The sequence below is a fragment of the Oncorhynchus mykiss genome, chromosome 24 (assembly GCF_013265735.2).
Source record: "Oncorhynchus mykiss isolate Arlee chromosome 24, USDA_OmykA_1.1, whole genome shotgun sequence".
In the NCBI taxonomy this organism is placed as follows: Eukaryota; Metazoa; Chordata; class Actinopteri; order Salmoniformes; family Salmonidae; genus Oncorhynchus; species Oncorhynchus mykiss.
The window spans coordinates 44,102,754-44,114,999 of record NC_048588.1 but is presented as its reverse complement, the minus strand read 5'-3'; positions in this window follow the sequence as shown (position 1 = coordinate 44,114,999).

Below are 12,246 nucleotides of genomic sequence, written 5' to 3'. Positions count from 1 at the left end.
ACTGTTTCTGTTGTGGCAGTCCCAGGCCCCCTGCTGCTGTCTCCTAGGGACAACTGGGTAGAAACTATGGTCTGTTTCTGTTGTGGCAGTCCCAGGCCCCCTGCTGCTGTCTCCTAGGGACAACTGGGTAGAAACTATGGTCTGAACTGTTTCTGTTGTGGCAGTCCCAGGCCCCCTGCTGCTGTCTCCTAGGGACAACCGGGTAGAAACTATGGTCTGAACTGTTTCTGTTGTGGCAGTCCCAGGCCCCCTGCTGCTGTCTCCTAGGGACAACTGGGTAGAAACTATGGTCTGTTTCTGTTGTGGCAGTCCCAGGCCCCCTGCCGCTGTCTCCCAGGGACAACTGGGTAGAAACTATGGTCTGTTTCTGTTGTGGCAGTCCCAGGCCCCCTGCTGCTGTCTCCTAGGGACAACTGGGTAGAAACTATGGTCTGTTTCTGTTGTGGCAGTCCCAGGCCTCCTGCTGCTGTCTCCTAGGGACAACTGGGTAGAAACTATGGTCTGAACTGTTTCTGTTGTGGCAGTCCCAGGCCCCCTGCTGCTGTCTCCTAGGGACAACTGGGTAGAAACTATGGTCTGTTTCTGTTGTGGCAGTCCCAGGCCCCCTGCTGCTGTCTCCTAGGGACAACTGGGTAGAAACTATGGTCTGTTTCTGTTGTGGCAGTCCCAGGCCCCCTGCTGCTGTCTCCTAGGGACAACTGGGTAGAAACTATGGTCTGTTTCTGTTGTGGCAGTCCCAGGCCCCCTGCTGCTGTCTCCTAGGGACAACTGGGTAGAAACTATGGTCTGTTTCTGTTGTGGCAGTCCCAGGCCCCCTGCTGCTGTCTCCTAGGGACAACTGGGTAGAAACTATGGTCTGTTTCTGTTGTGGCAGTCCCAGGCCCCCTGCTGCTGTCTCCTAGGGACAACTGGGTAGAAACTATGGTCTGTTTCTGTTGTGGCAGTCCCAGGCCCCCTGCTGCTGTCTCCTAGGGACAACTGGGTAGAAACTATGGTCTGTTTCTGTTGTGGCAGTCCCAGGCCCCCTGCTGCTGTCTCCTAGGGACAACTGGGTAGAAACCATGGTCTGAACTGTTTCTGTTGTGGCAGTCCCAGGCCCCCTGCTGCTGTCTCCTAGGGACAACTGGGTAGAAACTATGGTCTGTTTCTGTTGTGGCAGTCCCAGGCCCCCTGCTGCTGTCTCCTAGGGACAACTGGGTAGAAACTATGGTCTGTTTCTGTTGTGGCAGTCCCAGGCCCCCTGCTGCTGTCTCCTAGGGACAACTGGGTAGAAACTATGGTCTGTTTCTGTTGTGGCAGTCCCAGGCCCCCTGCTGCTGTCTCCTAGGGACAACTGGGTAGAAACTATGGTCTGAACTGTTTCTGTTGTGGCAGTCCAAGGCCCCCTGCTGCTGTCTCCTAGGGACAACTGGGTAGAAACTATGGTCTGTTTCTGTTGTGGCAGTCCCAGGCCCCCTGCTGCTGTCTCCTAGGGACAACTGGGTAGAAACTATGGTCTGTTTCTGTTGTGGCAGTCCCAGGCCCCCTGCTGCTGTCTCCTAGGGACAACTGGGTAGAAACTATGGTCTGTTTCTGTTGTGGCAGTCCCAGGCCCCCTGCTGCTGTCTCCTAGGGACAACTGGGTAGAAACTATGGTCTGTTTCTGTTGTGGCAGTCCAAGGCCCCCTGCTGCTGTCTCCTAGGGACAACTGGGTAGAAACTATGGTCTGTTTCTGTTGTGGCAGTCCCAGGCCCCCTGCTGCTGTCTCCTAGGGACAACTGGGTAGAAACTATGGTCTGTTTCTGTTGTGGCAGTCCCAGGCCCCCTGCTGCTGTCTCCTAGGGACAACTGGGTAGAAACTATGGTCTGTTTCTGTTGTGGCAGTCCCAGGCCCCCTGCTGCTGTCTCCTAGGGACAACTGGGTAGAAACTATGGTCTGTTTCTGTTGTGGCAGTCCCAGGCCCCCTGCTGCTGTCTCCTAGGGACAACTGGGTAGAAACTATGGTCTGAACTGTTTCTGTTGTGGCAGTCCCAGGCCCCCTGCTGCTGTCTCCTAGGGACAACTGGGTAGAAACTATGGTCTGTTTCTGTTGTGGCAGTCCCAGGCCCCCTGCTGCTGTCTCCTAGGGACAACTGGGTAGAAACTATGGTCTGTTTCTGTTGTGGCAGTCCCAGGCCCCCTGCTGCTGTCTCCTAGGGACAACTGGGTAGAAACTATGGTCTGTTTCTGTTGTGGCAGTCCCAGGCCCCCTGCTGCTGTCTCCTAGGGACAACTGGGTAGAAACTATGGTCTGAACTGTTTCTCTGCATGTTATGGGTTTTCTCCTCTTCTCATATTTTTTTTTAGAAGAACGTTCATTAGTAAAGTCATTGGACTACTGTCTCATTCGCTGCATTTTAAAACAGTTGTTAAGCGCATGGTTAATGACGGGTATCTTTTAAAACCGTGTTTGGGGTTGAATTATGGTGGGTTAATGACGTCCAGTAGAGTTAAAAGAGAAGCCAGATCTTATAGCAGTAGCGTGAAGTACAGGACTGTCTAGCCTGCTTCTGTCTGGCCTGCATCTGTCTGGCCTGCATCTGTCTGGCCTGCCTCTTTCCTGCCTGCCTCTGTCTGGCCTGCCTCTGTCTGGCCTGCCTCTGTCCTCATTGCCTCTGTCCTGCCTGCATCTGTCTGGCCTGCCTCAGTCTGGCCTGCCTCTGTCTAATCTGCCAATGACATCTCTCTACCAATTACATTCTAAATGGCAATTTATCTCCGTTAATTGCCTTAATTAATATTCAATGGAACACCAGAAAGACTCCCACTTGATTTGTTCTAGTTTTAATGTAACATATCACGGCTGCTAATCAGACCATAAGATATGCATCTCCTTAATAACTCTTGTCTACTCCAGGCACCTTCACATTCCCACCCAAATCTCCACTGCAGCTGAATGGTGGGGATGAGATAAACATGTTGGGAGAATTTCAAGTAGCAGCACATTGAAACTAAAAGGAAATGTGATATTTGCCAGCCTCCCAAATATCTCCCTACCCCCTATATAGTACACTACTTTTGACCAGGTCTGTATGGATTCTACATCCAAGATATAAATATTGCGGACGCTAAAATAATTGAATACTGTTATCCAGGCAGTTGTATTGATCAGGCAACAATACTTATTCTCATCTGTATTTGCATTCTCATCCGTACTCTTATTCTCATCCGTATTTCTTTAAACTGCGCTGTCGGTTGGGGGTTCGTAAGTAATCATTTCACTGTAAGGTGAATATACCTGTTGTATTCAGAGCATGTGACTAATACAATTTAATTTGATTTGAATACTTCTTGCTAATAATGCAAGTACAGTATGTGGATTCTGTGGCCTAGTGGATTCTGTGGTCTAGTGGATTCTGTGGATTCTGTGGTCTAGTGGATTCTGTGGTCTAGTGGATTCTGTGGATTCTGTGGTCTAGTGGATTCTGTGGATTCTGTGGCCTAGTGGATTCTGTGGTCTAGTGGATTCTGTGTTCTAGTGGATTCTGTGGCCTAGTGGATTCTGTGGCCTAGTGGATTCTGTGGTCTAGTGGATTCTGTGGCCTAGTGGCTTAGTGGATTCTGTGCCCTAGTGGATTCTGTGGCCTAGTGGATTCTGTGGTCTAGTGGATTCTGTGGATTCTGTGGCCTAGTGGATTCTGTGGATTCTGTGGCCTAGTGGATTCTGTGGCCTAGTGGATTCTGTGGTCTAGTGTATTCGGTGGCCTAGAGGATTCTGTGGTCTAGTGGATTCTGTGGCCTAGTGGATTCTGTGTCCTAGTGGATTCTGTGGCCTAGTTGCCTAGTGGATTCTGTGGCCTAGTGGATTCTGTGGCTTAGTGGATGCTGTGTTCTAGTGGATTCTGTGGCCTAGTGGATTCTGTGTTCTAGTGGATTCTGTGTTCTAGTGGATTATGTGTTCTAGTGGATTCTGTGGCTTAGTGGATTCTGTGTTCTAGTGGATTCTGTGGCCCAGTAGATTCTGTGGTCTAGTGGATTCTGTGGCCTAGTGGATTCTGTGGCCTATTGGATTCTGTGTTCTAGTGGATTCTGTGGCCTAGTGGATTCTGTGGCTTAGTGGATTCTGTGTTCTAGTGGATTCTGTGGCCTAGTGGATTCTGTGGCTTAGTGGATTCTGTGTTCTAGTGGATTCTGTGGCCTATTGGATTCTGTGTTCTAGTGGATTCTGTGGCTTAGTGGATTCTGTGTTCTAGTGGATTCTGTGGCTTAGTGGATTCTGTGTTCTAGTGGATTCTGTGGCCTAGATGTTTCTGTGGCCTAGTGGATTATGTGTTCTAGTGGATTATGAGGCCTAGTGGTCTAAACCGCTGCCTCTGGAACACGTACTATTGCATCATGGGTTTGAATCCAGACCACTGCTATTTCAGAATGTTGTCCTCCTCTCGTTCCTTTTGGTCCTTTCCCATCCAGTACACATGAATAATATGTGAGGAGTGGGACTGCACCACTCCTTAAGAGTTGACCAGTCTAGCCATGCTTCTGTGTTCTCTGGTGAAGCATTAGATGAAGTGCCCTTTCCAGCTCACCCACCAGGCTGGCGCGGTGCAGGCCGGGCAGTGAGACCAGTGAGACCATCAATTGTGGAGCAGCTAGAAGAAGGCTCTGGGGACAGTGTGATAAAAATCCTGGATTGGAACTGTCAAGAGCTACAAGACCTAAGAATTCCACTCTGGGGTTGAGTCTCAGATAACATTATATTCCCTATTCCTTATACAGTACACTACTTCTGACCAGGGTCCATAGCGTAGTACACTTCTTCTGAACAGGGTCTATAGCGTAGTACACTACTTTAGACTAGGGTCTATAGGGTAGTGCACTACTTCTGACCAGGGTCCATAGCGTAGGACACTACTTCTGACCAGGGTCTATAGGGTAGTACACTACTTCTGACCAGGGTCCATAGCGTAGGACACTACTTTAGACTAGGGTCTATAGGGTAGTGCACTACTTCTGACCAGGGTCCATAGCGTAGGACACTACTTTAGACCAGGGTCTATAGGGTAGTGCACTACTTTAGACCAGGGTCCATAGCGTAGGACACTACTTTAGACCAGGATCTATAGGGTAGTGCACTACTTTAGACCAGGGCCCATAGCAGTAGTGCACTACTTTAGACCAGGGCCGATAGGGGTAGTGCACTGCTTTAGACCAGGGCCCATAGCAGTAGTGCACTACTTTAGACCAGGGCCCATAGCAGTAGTGCACTACTTTAGACCAGGGTCCATAGGGGTAGTGCACTATATAGGGAATGGGGTGCCATTTGGGATGTACTCTGGTACACTCTCCTCAGTCCTGCTCTCTTAACAACTCACTCTGTTCTGTAGGACCTGGACTTAACATGAAAGACAGCAATTACTGTGTTAGTTTGGAAAACACTGCATTACGTCTTGAACTTTTGGGGCTCGTGATCGAGTGTGTTTTTATTCCTTCATCAGCAGCGGGAGACAAATAGATCATGTTTGTTTTCAGACAATCGGGGCTCAACACATTGACGATTGATGCTTTTCTAGTGCATGTGTTGATTATCTACCAAAAATACACCAATGAGATATTTGCCATGATTTGCCTTGCTCTGTTTATTCTATGTGTAGGTAGGTCCCTCACTAGAGTGTTGCTGGGTAATGGTGGGCTGTGTGTGACCTTGACCTGTCTAATCTATGTTTAGGACTTACCACTGCTATTTACTATATTAAGATCCAATGAAATAATGTGTAATTGAGTGGGTGTGTTGGCTGTAAATAGACTATGAAAACATCAACTAGTGGGTGAACCAATGAGATACTGTAATAGCCATAGCCCAGAGGACATTACACACACACACACACACACACACACACAGAGAAAGGCATATTATTACATACCTCAATCTACTGTAAATCAATCTACTGTAAATCAATCTATGGTAAGTCAATCTACTGTAAATCAATCTACTGTAAATCAATCTACTGTAACTCAATCTACTGTAAATCAATCTACGGTAAGATAATCTACTGTAAATCAATCTACTGTAAATCAATCTATGGTAAGTCAATCTACTGTAAATAAATCTACTGTAAATCAATCTACGGTAAGATAATCTACTGTAAATCAATCTACTGTAAATCAATCTATGGTAAGTCAATCTACTGTAAATCAATCTACTGTAAATAAATCTACTGTAACTCAATCTACGGTATTTTTATTTATTTTATTTCACCTTTATTTAACCAGGTAGACCAGATCACCTTTATTTAACCAGGTAGGCCAGATCACCTTTATTTAACCAGGTAGACCAGATCACCTTTATTTAACCAGGTAGACCAGATCACCTTTATTTAACCAGGTAGACCAGATCACCTTTATTTAACCAGGTAGACCAGATCACCTTTATTTAACCAGGTAGACCAGATCACCTTTATTTAACCAGGTAGACCAGATCACCTCTATTTAACCAGGTAGACCAGATCACCTTTATTTAACCAGGTAGACCAGATCACCTTTATTTAACCAGGTAGACCAGATCACCTTTATTTAACCAGGTAGACCAGATCACCTCTATTTAACCAGGTAGACCAGATCACCTTTATTTAACCAGGTAGACCAGATCACCTTTATTTAACCAGGTAGACCAGATCACCTTTATTTAACCAGGTAGGCCAGATCACCTTTATTGAACCAGGTAGACCAGATCACCTTTATTGAACCAGGTAGACCAGATCACCTTTATTTAACCAGGTAGACCAGATCACCTTTATTTAACCAGGTAGACCAGATCACCTTTATTTAACCAGGTAGGCCAGATCACCTTTATTTAACCAGGTAGACCAGATCACCTTTATTTAACCAGGTAGACCAGATCACCTTTATTTAACCAGGTAGACCAGATCACCTTTATTTAACCAGGTAGACCAGATCACCTTTATTTAACCAGGTAGACCAGATCACCTTTATTTAACCAGGTAGGCCAGATCACCTTTATTTAACCAGGTAGACCAGATCACCTTTATTTAACCAGGTAGACCAGATCACCTTTATTTAACCAGGTAGACCAGATAACCTTTATTTAACCAGGTAGACAAGATCACCTTTATTTAACCAGGTAGACCAGATCACCTTTATTTAACCAGGTAGACCAGATCACCTTTATTTAACCAGGTAGGCCAGATCACCTTTATTTAACCAGGTAGGCCAGATCACCTTTATTTAACCAGGTAGACCAGATCACCTTTATTTAACCAGGTAGGCCAGATCACCTTTATTTAACCAGGTAGGCCAGATCACCTTTATTTAACCAGGTAGGCCAGATCACCTTTATTTAACCAGGTAGGCCAGATCACCTTTATTTAACCAGGTAGGCCAGATCACCTTTATTTAACCAGGTAGACCAGATCACCTTTATTTAACCAGGTAGGCCAGATCACCTTTATTTAACCAGGTAGGCCAGATCACCTTTATTTAACCAGGTAGGCCAGATCACCTTTATTTAACCAGGTAGACCAGATCACCTTTATTTAACCAGGTAGGCCAGATCACCTTTATTTAACCAGGTAGGCCAGATCACCTTTATTTAACCAGGTAGGCCAGATCACCTTTATTTAACCAGGTAGGCCAGATCACCTTTATTTAACCAGGTAGGCCAGATCACCTTTATTTAACCAGGAAGACCAGATCACCTTTATTTAACCAGGTAGGCCAGATCACCTTTATTTAACCAGGTAGGCCAGATCACCTTTATTTAACCAGGTAGGCCAGATCACCTTTATTTAACCAGGTAGGCCAGATCACCTTTATTTAACCAGGTAGGCCAGATCACCTTTATTTAACCAGGTAGACCAGATCACCTTTATTTAACCAGGTAGGCCAGATCACCTTTATTTAACCAGGTAGGCCAGATCACCTTTATTTAACCAGGTAGGCCAGATCACCTTTATTTAACCAGGTAGACCAGATCACCTTTATTTAACCAGGTAGGCCAGATCACCTTTATTTAACCAGGTAGGCCAGATCACCTTTATTTAACCAGGTAGACCAGATCACCTTTATTTAACCAGGTAGGCCAGATCACCTTTATTTAACCAGGTAGGCCAGATCACCTTTATTTAACCAGGTAGGCCAGATCACCTTTATTTAACCAGGTAGGCCAGATCACCTTTATTTAACCAGGTAGACCAGCTCACCTTTATTTAACCAGGTAGACCAGATCACCTTTATTTAACCAGGTAGGCCAGATCACCTTTATTTAACCAGGTAGGCCAGATCACCTTTATTTAACCAGGTAGGCCAGATCACCTTTATTTAACCAGGTAGGCCAGATCACCTTTATTTAACCAGGTAGGCCAGATCACCTTTATTTAACCAGGTAGACCAGATCACCTTTATTTAACCAGGTAGGCCAGATCACCTTTATTTAACCAGGTAGGCCAGATCACCTTTATTTAACCAGGTAGGCCAGATCACCTTTATTTAACCAGGTAGGCCAGATCACCTTTATTTAACCAGGTAGGCCAGATCACCTTTATTTAACCAGGTAGACCAGATCACCTTTATTTAACCAGGTAGACCAGATCACCTTTATTTAACCAGGTAGACCAGATCACCTTTATTTAACCAGGTAGGCCAGATCACCTTTATTTAACCAGGTAGGCCAGATCACCTTTATTTAACCAGGTAGGCAAGTTGAGAACAAGTTCTCATTTACAATTGCGACCTGGCCAAGATAAAGCAAAGCAGTTCGACACATACAACGACACAGTAAAACAAACATACAGTCAATAATACAGTATAAACAAGTCTATATACGATGTGAGCAAATGAGGTGAGATAAGGGAGGTAAAGGCAAAAAGGCCATGGTGGCAAAGTAAATACAATATAGCAAGTAAAACACTGGAATGGTAGATTTGCAATGGGAGAATGTGCAAAGTAGAAATAAAAATAATGGGGTGCAAAGGAGCAAAATAAATAAATAAATAAAATACAGTAGGGAAAGAGGTAGTTGTTTGGGCTAAATTATAGGTGGGCTATGTACAGGTGCAGTAATCTGTGAGCTGCTCTGACAGTTGGTGCTTAAAGCTAGTGAGGGAGATACGTGTTTCCAGTTTCAGAGATTTTTGTAGTTCGTTCCAGTCATTGGCAGCAGAGAACTGGAAGGAGAGGCGGCCAAAGAAAGAATTGGTTTTGGGGGTGACTAGAGAGATATACCTGCTGGAGCGTGTGCTACAGGTGGGAAATGCAATGGTGACCAGCGAGCTGAGATAAGGGGGGACTTTACCTAGCAGGGTCTTGTAGATGACATGGAGCCAGTGGGTTTGGCGACGAGTATGAAGCGAGGGCCAGCCAACGAGAGCGTACAGGTCGCAATGGTGGGTAGTATATGGGGCTTTGGTGACAAAACGGATTGCACTGTGATAGACTGCATCCAATTTGTTGAGTAGGGTATTGGAGGCTATTTTGTAAATGACATTGCCAAAGTCGAGGATTGGTAGGATGGTCAGTTTTACAAGGGTATGTTTGGCAGCATGAGTGAAGGATGCTTTGTTGCGAAATAGGAAGCCAATTCTAGATTTAACTTTGGATTGGAGATGTTTGATATGGGTCTGGAAGGAGAGTTTACAGTCTAACCAGACACCTAAGTATTTATAGTTGTCCACGTATTCTAAGTCAGAGCCGTCCAGAGTAGTAATGTTGGACAGGCGGGTAGGTACAGGTAGCGATCGGTTGAAGAGCATGCATTTAGTTTTACTTGTATTTAAGAGCAATTGGAGGCCACGGAAGGAGAGTTGTATGGCATTGAAGCTTGCCTGGAGGGTTGTTAACACAGTGTCCAAGTGTCCAACTCTAACTCAATCTACTGTAAATCAATCTACGTTAAGTCAATCTACTGTAAATCAATCTACTGTAAATCAATCTACTGTAAATAAATCTACTGTAAGTCAATCTACTGTAAATCAATCGACTGTAAGTCAATCTACTGTAAATCAATATACTGTGAGTCAACCTACTGTAAGTCAATCTACTGTAAATCAATATACTGTGAGTCAACCTACTGTAAGTCAATCTACTGTAAATCAATCTACTGTAACTCAATCTACTGTAAGTCAATCTACTGTAAATCAATCTACTGTAAGTCAATCTACTGTAAATCAATATACTGTGAGTCAACCTACTGTAAGTCAATCTACTGTAAATCAATATACTGTGAGTCAACCTACTGTAAGTCAATCTACTGTAAATCAATCTACTGTAACTCAATCTACTGTAAGTCAATCTACTGTAAATCAATCTACTGTAACTCAATCTACTGTAAGTCAATCTACTGTAAATCAATCTACTGTAAGTCAATCTACTGTAAGTCAATCTACTGTAAATCGATCTACCGTAAGTCAACCTACTGTAAGTCCATCTACTGTAAATCCATCTACTCTAAGTCAATCTACTGTAAGTCAATCTACTGTAAGTCAATCTACTGTAAGTCAACATACTGTAAGTCAATCTACTGTAAGTCAATCTGGATATGAGCATCTGCTAAATAACTAAAATATGAAAAAAATGTTGGTTTATACTAAAATAAATCATTATAAACGCAATTAGTAGTGCTTAACTTGTCCCCTCATTAAGTCAATTTTTCCAATCACTGAAAATGTCTTCATGAAGTAAAAAAATAAATACATCTCTTCTTTAATGCCTCTTTTTTTGAATGCCGGTGCAATCGTGTTCTGCACTGTTGATGGAGCTGTGGGAAGTCTAGAGGAAACCGCTCTGGAAGCAGTCTTCCATTTAAGTGTTTGCTCTTGTTGTCTTCCATTTAAGTGTTGGCTCTTGTTGTCTTCCATTTGGCTCTTTCAACCCCACTATTTATTTTCTTCCTCTTTTCATTTAATAATTTCATAATAATTTGCAAATAAATTCATTAAAAATCCTACAATGTAAATATCTGGATTTTTTTTAGAGTACAGGCCTCTCTCATCTTTTTAAGTGGGAGAACTTGCACAATTGGTGGCTGACTTTTTGCCCCACTGTAGATGTTTCACTCCAGAGCCAGGCAGACACGGGACTGTGTCCCAAATGGCACCCTATTCCAGAGTCTTAAGGGACCTCATCAACGGTAGATCACACAGGGAATAGGGGGCCACGCCTACATTCTTCATCACTGACATGTTCATAAAGTCCTCTCCCCCAGGAAGCATTGTAAATCTTCTTTCACATTCATTTAATTAGTAGCATTGTAGTTTCGCTGTAAAGCTAGGTTAGCTACTAGTGAAAGCAAGGGCTGCAATATAGGCTGTTGACGGCTGTTGTCTTAAAATACATTCTAATTTTTGTACTCACACAAAGCATCCATGTAGTCCTTTCCTCCAGTCAAATAACAACATCGCCCTCCTCAGAGATGGAATGGTATTCATATTTATCATAATTTCATAATTAAATGTACATTTCTTAAAATTAGCAGAAAATTTGGTGTTTCTGTGTCAAATTGTTCTGCTTTATTTCAGTTTTCTGTGATGTATATAAAGTGTAGTACTGGGATACAATCTCAACATCTAATAGATTTCAACTTCATATCTGACATGTTTCATGTAAACTCAGCAAAAAAAATCCAAATAACTTCACAGATCTTCATTGTAAAGGGTTTAAACACTATTTCCCATGGTTCTATGAACCATAAACAATTAATGAACATGCACCTGTGGAACGATCGTTAAGATACTAACAGCTTACAGATGGTAGGCAACTAAAGTGACAGTTATGAAAACATAAGACACTAAAGAGGCCTTTCTACTGTCTCTGAAAAACACCAAAAGAAAGATGCCCAGGGTCCCTAATCATCTAAATTGCAATGTCCGTACAGCGCTACAGGGAAACAGGACGGACAGCTGATCGTCCTCGCAGTGGCAGACCACGTGTAACAACACCTGCACAGGATCGGTACATACGAAAATTACACCTGCAGGACAGGTACAGGATGGCAGCAACAACTACCCGAGTTACACCAGGAACACAATTCCCTCCATCAGTGCTCAGACTGTCCGCAATAGGCTGAGAGGGGCTGGACTGAGGGCTTGTAGGCCTGTTGTAAAGCAGGTCCTCACCAGATATCATCGGTAACAACGTCGCCTATTGGCACAAACCCACCGTCGTTGGACCAGACAGGACTGGCAAAAAGTTGAGTTGAAGTTTTGTTGCAGAGTTGCAGTTTTGTCTCACCAGGGGTGATGGTTTGATTCGCGTTTATCGTTGAAGCACTAACTTC